This window comes from Serinus canaria, chromosome 2 (genome assembly GCF_022539315.1).
Source record: "Serinus canaria isolate serCan28SL12 chromosome 2, serCan2020, whole genome shotgun sequence".
NCBI lineage: Eukaryota > Metazoa > Chordata > Aves > Passeriformes > Fringillidae > Serinus > Serinus canaria.
The window spans coordinates 139,647,436-139,659,777 of record NC_066315.1 but is presented as its reverse complement, the minus strand read 5'-3'; the positions used below and the strand labels follow the sequence as shown (position 1 = coordinate 139,659,777).

At 45.1% G+C, this 12,342-nt stretch overlaps 1 protein-coding gene across 1 annotated transcript in view; it reads right to left on the bottom strand.

Moving 5' to 3' along the window:
- The window catches only part of ZHX2 (zinc fingers and homeoboxes 2), a 42,559-nt gene extending 40,866 nt beyond the window's left edge, over positions 1 to 1,693 (bottom strand). Inside the window, exon 1 of the mRNA XM_030234523.2 lies at positions 1,626 to 1,693. The gene's annotated coding sequence lies outside the window, so the exon portion shown is untranslated. The remainder of the gene's footprint in view (positions 1 to 1,625) is intronic.
- Between the last annotated feature and the right edge of the window lie 10,649 nt (positions 1,694 to 12,342).

The following is a 12,342-nucleotide window of genomic DNA, read 5'->3' as shown; positions in this document are numbered from 1 at the left end:
TGAGATGAGGAAAGAGCTTTTCTAGGATGTGGATATACCTTGAGAGACACAATATATACAAAGCACACTTCTGCTGATTTCTTTTTCACTTAAATTGGCATCTATTCATCACTCTGAAGCCAGCACAGCTATAAAAAAGCAGAGGCCAGAGCCCACCCTGTGCAATGCTTTGTAAGTGACTGACAAAAATAACCCCCACAGCTCAATTAGCAGGTCCTGTGTGGCAGTCTAAACACCAAGGAGTTAGAAGAAAACATTTGTGATTCAAAGGAAGAATATGAACCGTGGACCTTACTGAGGGAGATCAATACAAAACACTGTCATCATTTCACATCCCTTTTTTCTCCAGTTACTGCACTCATTGCCAGTAACCTTCATAAAGGGCTGAAAGAAGGAGTCAATTTTTTTTGCTTACCAGTTTCTGAATGCTTGATTTATTAGTGAATTTTCACCAGACCTTTACCAAACATGGATGGACTCAGTCTTTCTCCTTTAACAAAACTAGCCCTTCCTTTTTCAGGCTGATTTCAATTTGGGGTTTTATTCTGCTCTAGCCCAAATAGATTTTTGTTATTGTAACAGAAAACAGGCTTAAGCCACTGAAATGAAAATAGAAACAAAACTCTGCTGATGTCCAAGTAACCACAGATTACCATCACCACAGAACAGGGTAAAAACAGGAGTTGAACTGATTATAAAAGCCTCAAAAAAACCCCCTTATTCTACCCCTCTGCTAATAAAATTTACTTACAGAAAGCAATGAAGCCCAGAACAACAGCATCCAAATTTCAGCCCCGTTATCAAACCTCAGAGCAGCTGCCTCAGGAGCCCAGACTGTGCCAGGCACACAGCCAAAGGCTCCAACCAGGCTTTCCTGAGGTTCCTTTAGAGCAGCACTGGCTGGCCCACCTGGAGAGCTGCAGAGTGGCCACAGCTGCTGGGAAATCCCAGCCCACACCCTCCAGCAATGCATAGGGAAAGGTGTAGGGCAGCTGCTCTTCAAATGTACATTTCCAGTTTTTGTTTTTTTAAATATATACAGAAGCTCCTGGCTAAGGTGCTTTGAAGCAAGTGTGCAAGTGTCTCCTGTGATATAAAACTTCCTTCAAAGCTATTTTATCACATCAGGGAATACCCAAATACTGGACAGTTTCCTATTGTGATGACAAGGCTGTGGTGCTGTCCATACACACAAAAACAACACCACAGCCAATTTGTGCTCTTTTTCCATTGCAAAAGATGCAAACTCACTTCCCAAGAAATGCTTCAACTCTTCAGCAAGATTCTGTCTTTCCATAGCTGGTAAAGCTTGGAAACAACAAACAAGCTTCAGATGGTGCTAATGGTCCATTCTGCTAACCATATTCTGAGTTAAATGCATTCATGTGGTTTATATCTGTAGTGAGATAATTATTCAGCCTATGTGGTAATACAACACTGACTTTATTTTGTGGGCTGCAAAGAGGTGCCAAAGGCACTCAACTAGTTCCAAAAGACTGGATTTGCTTGCTGTAAACATTTCTTGAAATGTCTTTAAAAGAAAAAAAAAAATAGAAGATTCTCCTTCTGTTTGGGCAAGCTTGGATTTCTCATGTAAAGGAAAATGGAAAGAAAGAGCTACTCACTCACAGCACTTGATTTCCTACATCCTGGGAACCTCTCTGAGGATGAACAGTAGTTCTGATACCTACAAAGTGGAGAAAACCATGTAAGTCAGGGAGAAAAAGAAAAGAGAATAGCAGCCATCCCTTCTCCTTTACAACTGGTAATTTAGTTTTTTCACCAGCACCAGGAATGCCAACAGGAATTCCAGCAATTCTCTTTTCCACTGACCACCACTGACAAGCAATTTGAAAGATTTGGTCCCCCAGCCTTTTACAGTAACAATAATGAACCCTGGGAGCCTCTCAGGAGAAAAATATCCACATTTCTTAGGCCAAGCAGGCAGTGGAGAGCGCTCCCACTGATATCCTGAGATACCACCTCTGTGGTTTGCACTGGAAATTCCCACAAAACATCTGCTGCAGCTGCCATGTTCCAGAACAAACTCTTTGGCTACTGGGAACTTCTACAAAATGCCATCAAAATTGTCCTTCTCCTCCTTAAAGGGACTCACCTTCTGTCTCCCAAAACTAAAGCAGGCTTTCCTCATTTTTGCATTTTTTTTCCCTAAAAAAACAGGAGAGGAAGGTTTCGCTTCAGCAGCTGCAAGACAGAACTGAATAGAAAAACATTCCCCTTTGGCAGTGCACACCTAAGAAACACAGTGCCTGCAGGTCTGCAGGAATGGCTAAAGAGATAACAAACAGCCAAGGGACTGCTCTCAGTAAAAGAAATACAAACAGAAAACCACCCCACAAGCCCCCCAGGAGAAGAGGCAGAAGCCTAGTGATTGCCTCAGTAGGACTGTGAGCACAAGCTGCACTTTCAGCTCAAGCTGAAGGATTTGGGTATGAAACTCCAGACTCCTGTTATCAGCCCAGGAAGGTTGGCTGACAAACCCAAAAGAAACCACTTGGTTATGAGCAGAAAAGTTGTCCATTTTTAAAAAAAGTTGCAGAGTTAACAGGTTAAACCAACTGCTGCTAAGTTGGAGTTTTAACTATTTGTTGTTAATAATTTCATGTTGTAATCACCTGATGTTAATAGTCTTTCTTCAATTACCTGCTGTTGACGGTTAGAAATTCCCTCTTTGTCGAGTAACACCTTGGGGCTACCAGGGACTGTGAGGAGGAGGGGACAATGGGGTTGGCATGCAAACGTGGGAACACCTCACCAAATCTAGCAGGAAAAACCCCTAAAACAAGGAGCCACCATGGAATTAAGAGATCTAAGTGATGTCTAGAGGTGAGGAACTGAATCCAGCGCCTGCTAAAATCCTTTTCACCTTTCACCCTAACCTAAAAGGATGTTGGCTAGGAAGAGGACCTCGAATGTCAAACCAAAAAACTGAAATCTCCTGGTGCTCTCGTGAGGACAGAACCCCCAGCTCTGCCTGCAGACCAGCAGCCAAAGCTGCATCTGCCTCCTCCTCTCCTCCTCCTCTTCCGTGCCACTCTCGGGAGCAGCGGCAGCGTGTGCGCGACCCGTCGGTTCTCCCACCCAAGCTGATTTTTAATAAAGGCATTCAGAAAGGAGAAAGATCTCCTGCCCTATTTATTTCAACTTGGGAGTCTTTTGCTGCTTCCCAGCAGGTTAGTTTGGTATTTTTTTGGATCTTTTCAAAGGAAGATATGACTTGGTTTCCTGAAAGCATGCTGGCTACTGGAGGAGCTGGGAAGCCAGAAGCTATTACACAACCAGAACCATATTTTAAGAGCTTAGGCTAGAAAAAGCTGCATGTTTATTCACAGATAAAAGGGAAACTGCTTCCCGCTTCACTCCATCTAAGAGTAAGGCAAAAAAATGCTAGTTTCACTGAATTGTAAAAGAGAAATAAAACACATGGGATAGCTGCAGATTTTGTGCTATTTATACCTCCAACACTTTGGGACCCAGCAGGCCACCTTCTGCTGCTCTTCCTCCCTCTTTTGGGTCAAATTCTCCACTCTCACATTGTAGGCTTAGGATAAAGCTGTTTCTCTATTAAATGGGTTTAGTCCAGTCATATTTTACTAAAACTGCTATCTGAAATCCTTCTTTTTCAGTGCTGTGTCCAACACACAAAAGTGACCTTACAGCTTGCCAAGAGAACAAAATCCAAACCTATGAATAAAACACTTCTAAAGAAAAGGAAATCACCTACAGTCCAACACAAGCCCTGTCCTTACCCAATCTCAAACCTCTGCTTAGAATGTTAAGTAAAATAAATATGTATATGTACAGTGCTATTGCTTGCTGGTATTGTATATTGAACCTCACAATTTTTGGTACTTCTCCTAAAGACCCAGCTGAAGCTTCTGCAAGGATCTTCTCCACTTTTGGAAACATAAAGCAGAAAGAAATCTTTGGGGTTATTCAGTCCAATCCCTTGCTGTTGTAATCATTCTGCACGATCCTCTTCAGAAAGTACACAAAAAGTTTCTGTCCCTCGTGGCTATGAGAATATGATTTGGGTTTAATATAACAGCTCAGAAACAAGTTGGTAATATATCTGTGTATATATATATATATATATATATACACACACACACATACATATTTCAGATCTTTCAAACTATTTCACACTTCTGGGAGATCTGCTACTGCTTTTGAATGCTTGGAGTTAGGCAACAGTGAAATGAAGGAGTCACAAACATGTTTCATATAGAAACACCAACTTTTTCAACAGGTAGGTAATTACTATTGAAAACTCTTGCCTGAGTTTGCTTGTCTTGAGCATCCCTGCTGTAGGCAGCTCTTGAGCAGCCTCCCATGGGGACACGCTTACTCCCAGGCAGCACAAGGCAGGAGAAGCAGCTTTCCTTGCCATGAAAACACCACTTCCCTGGAATGCATCACAGTGCTGGGATCAGGCAAATTCAGACCAGACCTCCCCTCTGCACAGGAGGCATTCATACAGCCATCACCATTTCACCCACATGAGCTGTGCCACACCAACACCCACAGAGTAATGGACAAGAGCTGGGGAGATCTGTATCTGCTGGCTCCCGTGTGTGTCATGGTGAGTACCTGCACAGAACAGTAAAGGGTGCTTTCTGAGTTACCACACACCTCCTGGTTGACAGGAATTGCCTGTTTGTGTTTGTGTGGCCCACAGCATGCAGTGAGTAACTCCAGCTATCCCAGCCAATCTCCATGCTCTGCACACTGAGCAGGAGACTCAGCCACCAGCTGCTTCATCATTCTAGATTCTTTCCAAAAAAAAATCTCATGGCAAAACAAAACAAAATAAACAAAACAGCTTTTACATACCTTATAAACAGCAGCACTCCACATGGTTTCTGCAACCCAAACACTACAGCACAAACCACCTGAAAATGGGATTATTTTGCTTTATTCACCATGGACTTTTTACAAAAAAGAGAGATTGTCAAGATATCTTCAGAGAGCTAAAAGGCAAATCTTGAGCTGCTGTTACGACAGGGAAGAGAAATAATGGTACTTTTTACATGCTTGACAGAAAAGTTCCTTTGAGACTCTCTCAACCTACAGAAATTATCAATTTTGCAAAAGCATATTTTACAGAGAGAAACTGAGTTGGAAGCCCTGAAAGCACTCGCTTTCCCAAGCTGTGCTTGAGATGAAGGAAAATAAACCCCACACTCCTCTCAGCCTCCCTTCCTGAAGATGCCAGTTGGGTGTTTTAAATCCTGGGGTCAGCCCAAAGCATCCCCATGGAGCAGGTCGTGCCAGCTCCCCACAGCTCCACCAGCTCAGGGGTTCCCCCCACAGCACTGCTGATCCATCAAATGGCCTGACTGCCCCAAAGCCCCAAACTGGGGTACAGGCAATAGGTCAGGAAAAACCTCCTCCACTAAGCTACCGTGCCCAGGATGTCGCTTTCCTTTGCTGCTGGCTCAGCCAGGCAGGAACACAGCAAGCCCAGGATCAGGGTGGGGCACTGGCAGCCACCCACCACGTCCTTGCTCCTCACTCCCTGGTGTCTGTAGCATACTAGGCATTTATTAACTTTTCAGTGGAGCTTACACCTCTATTTCCCTAAAAAACACCATGATCAAAATTACCACCTTAGAGATGTGAATTACTTCTAACAGCAGCCTAGCAATGCCTTCTGTGGAATTAAACATGCACAGCTGGGCTGGAAATGGGGGGTTTGCAGCCTCTCGACTGCAGACTGTTATTACAGCATGATTAGCAGATACAAATGTTCTTGAAAGTCATCTCTCTCCACACACTGAAAATCACAGTAATCCCAACAGATCCCAGGAGCCCCAACAGCTCCTGGCTGCTGGTCCAGGCCTCGTTAAGCATTCACCAAACCTGGCAGAGCCCAGCACCATGGACTAGCATGCTCATGAGCCTCCTTGCCTTCAACACCTCTTCCTAAACCTATTAAAATGAACCCATCCCTGCCCCCATCCCCACAACAGACAAAATACAACTGAAAGTCTACATCAAAACCCTAAATATGCAGTGAAAAAGCCACTAAAAACCCCCAAAGTGCTCTGAGGTCTCAGAGTAAATACACACACAGAGGGCAGACAGTGATGCTTGGACAGACCATGGGGTATCTCCCACAGCACTCCATCCCCAGAGATCTTGTTCCTGTCCCACTTGGCACTCAGCTGTCCTTCTCCAGCCTTTTGAACAAAGCTTAGGAAGAGAGGAGTATTTCCACCCCTCACCAGCTGCTGCTGGCAGCCCCTGAGCTCCCCTGGAAAACCACCAGGGCTGACCTGGAAAACACAGAGCAGGAGGCCCCTCCCAGAGTCATCTTCTCCACCTCTTTAGTGAGATGACCACTCACACAAGGTCCTTATCCATGCTGCACAATTTTCAGGGATCTGTGAGCAGAAGCTGTCCCACTCAGTCAATCCAAGGCTGCACCACGCTGCAGCTCTCCAGCCTTAGCTTCCTTCAGGAAAATTTCTATAAACTATAGGAACAGACCAAATCCCTCTTTGCAATGCCTTCTGATATTACCAGCTGCTTTTGAAAATATCACAAAGCATATAAATAAGCAAAGAGAAAACAACAGCAAAATAAAAAGTAAATAAGATGAAAAACCACATTAACTGTCTTAAAAAAAAAAAAAAAAAAAAAAAGAGAAGGAAAAATTTCATAGTTTTAGGCACATTTTCACTGTGCAGCACTGTCCCAGAAACTATTCCTCCCCTCTGAGAGATTTACTAGATTTCAGAAAACATGTTCTTCTCTGCCAGGTTGAAACTGATCTCCCACTGCTCTAGGGAGAAGCAGAGGGCTGAGCCAGGCAGCCTGGGCAGCCACGGAGGCCACCTCTGCCTGACTGCCAGCCCCAGGGGGCTGCTCCAGTCCCTTGGGCTGCCCAGGGCCAGGCTGTGCCCATCCACAGCTCCACTGAAGCTGGTGAGAAGTGGTGTGGCTGCTGTAGCTGCAGTTGGCCTTGGCTACAAGGTGAGACAGGGGCTAGTGAGGGTCCTGGCCTGGCTTCCCTGGCACTGAACAGACAGACAGACAGACAGACATACAGTCATCCTGCCACTTCTCATCTCAGTGCTCTCTTGAAAAATTTGCATGTGAACAACATTAACCCCAGAGCCCCAGCACAGGAGGTGACCACCCACCTGAGGTCTTACAGCCTTTCTGCACCCCACTTTCCAACAGTAAGTCTGGGTCATGGGGAACCAGAGCCCTGAACCAGAATGAAAGAGAATGGGAAAGCACTGCTCAAAGCAGATTAAATTTGCTTTTCAACACATCCCCCAGTTGCAGATGTCAGCACAGAGAAAGGTAGAAAGAAAGGCTTTCTTTCCTCTCTCCTTAACTGTTCCTAACTTCCTTCAACAAATCAAAGTGTTTTCTTGAAGGGTGAGAAATCTCAGTCTCATACTATTTTAAATTGGCAGCAAGGGGTTTAGAGCAAGGAGAAGAATGTTTGATTGCATAAGAAAATTCAGCCAGAGAGAGAAAGTGATGTCCTGTAGGGTTCTGGCTATGAAAAAAGTTCATTATTAGTTTATTTGGCTTTTAGTAAGGCTAAACTATTTCACATGATTCCTCTTAACCCTTGCCTTTCAGACTGTCACCCTCTGGTTTAGTTACCTGCATGGCTGTAGCAATGAAGGTGTTGGAAAACATTGTCAGACCCCCCCTCTGCCAGGGCCATGACTGAGAACTGTTTTCCAGCAGAGTGGTTGCTGCACTGTTGTTGGACACTTTTTCTGCCCAACATATGTACAGCAGTAACTTTTTATTTTTAAACAACCTATCTGTGACTGTTAACCTGCTAATTAATTTTCAACACCATGGGACGTCCCCTTATACAGTCACAGAATCATTTATGTTGGAAAGAACCTTTATGCCAAGCCACTTCCCTAGGTACCACATCTACATGTCTTTTGAAGACCTCCAGGCATGGTGACTTCCCTGGACAGCCTGTTTCAGTGCCTGACCACCCTTTCTGTAAAAAACTGTTTGCTAACATCCAATCTAAACCTCCCCTGGTGCAACTTGAGGCCACTTCCTCTCATCCTGTCCCTGTTACCTGGGAGAAGAGACCAACCCCACCTGGCTGCAGCCTCCTCTCAGGGAGCTGCAGAGAGTGACAAGGTCTCCCCTGAGCCTCCTTTTCTCCAGGCCAAACATCCCCAGCTCCCTCAGCTGCTCCTTATCTGACTTGTGCTCCAGACCCTTCCCCAGCTCTGTTCCCTTCTCTGGACACACTCCAGCCCCTCCATGTCCTTCTTCAAGTTGAGAGGCCCAGAACTGGACACAGGATTTGAGGTACAGCCTCACCAGTGCTGAGTACAGGGGGACAATCCCTGCCCTGGTCCTGCTGGCCACACTGTATCTGATCCAGGCCAGGATGCCATTGACCTTCTTGGCCACCTGGGCACACCCTGGCTCATGTTCAGCCACTCTCAATCTGCACCCCCAGGTCCTTTTCCTCTGGGCAATCTTCCAGCCACTCTTCCCCACACCTGTAGTTTTGCAGTCCCTGTGTTCAGATCCATCCAGGTGCCACACGTGGAGATATCTCAATTTGATGGAGATACATGGTGTAAGTTGTACACTGGGGACTGAGCCAAAATCACACACTCCTTCCACTCCCCACCAAATACCCAAGCTCATAACAACAGCAGTGTTCAGAGTAGGAAAAACCAAAGAGAGAACTGAAGCAAACAGAACAGAAAAACATGCTACCCCACATCAGTCCCCATGATCTGAATGGATGTACGAATTTGGGGAGGACAGGGGTCATCATCTGAGGCTGCCTGTAAGAGCAGGCAGGTGGGGAAAGTGTTGTGGGCAGCAACCCATCAGCACAACTTCACATATTGATAATGCTAGACTGCAGCCAGAAACATCACCAGCTATTGTCACTGCTCAGATCCACTGTCTGACACAATTCAAGGCCTCCCAGTATGACTGTTAGGTCTGGCCTGGTCTCTCCAGTTTCAGCCTGATTTCCTCACCACATGACAGAGCCCAGCAGCAATCACTCTTTTCCCTTGCTCTTTATTCATCCCCTCTTTTGTTTCCCTCAACCCTCAAGCTGAAAAGAAAAAAAAGGGAAAAAACCAAGACTGATCAAGACCAGACAGTGACTAGATTCTGTTGCCATAAAAATAAATGCAAGAGGAAGGGGTTTCCCTTTTCCAGCTGTTTAGACCATTCCTACTACTTTTGGCTGTAAAGCACCAATGTATTTGCAAATTCCTGCCAAACACAGCAGCCATCAGTGCAAAAATGGTGCAAGAAACTAAAGGAGCACAGGATATAAACATAAAGCAAAAGATCACTTTGCTCCTCTCAAATAATTGTGGTTTTGCTTCATTTGCTCATGAAGACCAGCACTGTTAGGTGTTACTGAGTCTCTTGTTTTCAGTAAAAGTGTCTGTGTCCCTCTACCTGGAAAGTTCAGTGAGAGGAACCTGGGTCAGCTACAAGTAATCACAGAGCCACAAAGAGACCACAGGAAAGGTTGCCCAGTGTCCCTTATATGTTGCTATATGTTCCTGCTCAGTCCTGAGCTTCAGCTGGTGCCCTCACTGCCAACTCCTGGAGGTCCTGTTTGATGGAAGCACCTCCCAGGGCATGTTCCTGCCCGCTGCACTTCTCCCAGCTGCACAGCCCCAGCCCCATCTCTTCAGTATCCCCATGCTCCAGGAAGTGGAGCCACAAGGGGAAAGTCTGCACACACTGACAAGTTAAAAAAAAAGTGACTGATCCCAAGGACTGGGAAGGGTTGTGGAAATCCCCACAAAGCAGCTGCTTTTGTGGCCTTTTCTCCCTATCCTAGGGATAGGCAACACAGCCTGGGCAATGCATCTGCTTATTCTGTTAAGAATCAGTAACTCTGGGCCCATCCTTCCCCTTCAGCTAGACTTTAACTTTTAAGGCCAAGAATACAAAGGGATAGAATGAAAGTCTCCTACAGCCTGTCAGTCTTGCTGTCCCACAAATTTATCCTATCAATTTATCACCTTCACTGCACTGATGTCTGTATTGTGTCTGGGTACACAGCCCTGAACAGCCTGGGATGTTTCTGGAAACCAAAGCAACAGAGGTTCACTGAATGTGTGATTCCTCCAGATCTGTGCTCCATTGAATAAAATTATATAATAATTGGATCTGCCTTAGTTTGAGAAGTGGGCCCATGGGAATCTCATGAGGTTTAACCAGACCAAGTGCAAGATGCTGCACCTGGGTCAGGGCATCTCCTGGTAGGAATCCAGGCTGGGGAGGAACAGACCGAGAGCAGCCGTGCTGAGACCTGGGGGTGCTGCTGGATGAGAGGCTGGGCATGTTCCAGCAATGCAGCCCAGAGAGACAAACATCCTGGGGTGCATCAAAAGCCCTGGGGGCAGCAGGTTGAGGGGAGTGATTCTGCCTGCTCTGCTCTGGTGAGACCCCACCTGCAGGGCTGTGTCCAGCTCTGGGGCCCTCAACACAGGAAGGACATCCAACCTGTTGGAGCAAGTCCAGAGGATGTCACAAAGATGATTAGAAGGATGGAACCCCTCCCCTATGAGGAGAGGATGAGTGAATTGGGATTGTTCAGCCTGGAGAAGAGAAGGCTTCAGGGTGACCTAATTGCAATACCTGAAGAAAACTTACAGGAAAGATGGGTCAAAAATATTTACAAGGGCATGCATGCCATGACAAGGGATAATGGGTTCTAACAGAAGGAGAATAGGTTTATGTTAGATATTATGAAGAAATTCTTTACTGTGAGGGTGGTGAGACACTGCCACAGGTTGCTCAGAGAAGCTGTGGTTGCCCTGTCCTGGGAGGCGTTCAAGGTCAGGTGCACAGGGCTCTGAGCAGCCTGCTCCAGTGGGAGCTGACCCTGCCCATGGCAGGGGAGCTGGAATGAGACATGTCCCTTCCAACCCAAACCTTTCTATGATTCTACTGGAATACATCTGGACCACCAGGTACTTTTTACAGCTTTCCACCCCATTCAGGATGGAGGATACATTCACATTTCTGAGAGAGAACCCTGCTACTACTTGGATACAACTTTCCCACTCACTCCAGCACAAGCAGGTTTGACCCGAGGAGATAAAGTGCAATTCACATCCTGCTGTGAAGACTGTTCAGGAAAAATGCACTTTCATCTTTTAAAAATCAGATTTAATACAAAATGTATCTTATCCTTCCACAAAACCATCAACATGACATTAAATTTCTTCTGTCTCATCTCATGATATATTTAATGAGGGGGAGAAAACCAGACAAGTGCACACCCCTTTCTCCAGTACTCCTTGTTATTCTTCCAGAACAATTCTTCAAAGCTACTGAGATCACTGTATGTTACCTCCTTTTTGAAGGATCAGATACATTGCATCAAAAAGCATGCAGGAAAAGTTCTAGGGCATGAAACCAATTTTTGCACACTTTTATCTGGGTCAGCTTTTCTATTGATTCTGCAAATACTGTATCATTTTTTTAAAGTTAAGGGTTTTTTTAGTTTAAAAAGAAGGAAAAGAGAACGTCAGAACTCAAGTCAAACATCCATCTCAGCCAAGGACTGGTTTTGTTGGGTGACTCCAAATCAAAAAGGTAGATTTTTTTTTATGATAAAATCCATCTAACAATGAAAGGGATCTGGATCGACTTCTAAATTCAGTAAATGCCCTCTTCCCATACTGGGTCTATTTTCATTAATACCACCTTTGCTGTTAGGTGTACAAAACTTAGCAACAGCTGACAACATCTAAGAAAGCTAACATGAAACAAACACATCAAAACCACTCAGACACATGTTTTAGCATTAATTCCTCCCTTCCTTTCTCTCCTCCTCTGCCAAGTTTTCCTCCATGGTTATGAACTATCTGGCACAGCCTCCAGCTTTGCTTTATGTTGTTTCATCAACCAATGAAACATGTGTGTCTTGAGGTGCTCTGAAATAGAAATAATAAGAACTGGCCTCAGGTGATATTCTGTATTAGGAGGAGATGACTTACTGCAGACATCCTGAGGATCTCTATCAGCTTCATCTGATACACACATGGTAGATGGAGGAAGGACCCTTCTCAGAGGACTCCTACCAATAGGTGACAGTTCCCCGTATGGACAACTCAAAAAATTTGCTAACAACTTCAGATGGCAGCAGAATATAATAAATAAAGTAGTGGGGAATTTCAATTAGGTTGGTGAAAATAAAGAGCTAATGAACTGTCTCTCAAGTGCTTTTCCAGAATGGAATGCTTTTACTTCTGCGATACTTTTTGCATATTTTCATGGTGGTGTGATGCTGGGAACTCCACACATTGTCCAAGAGCCTGATTA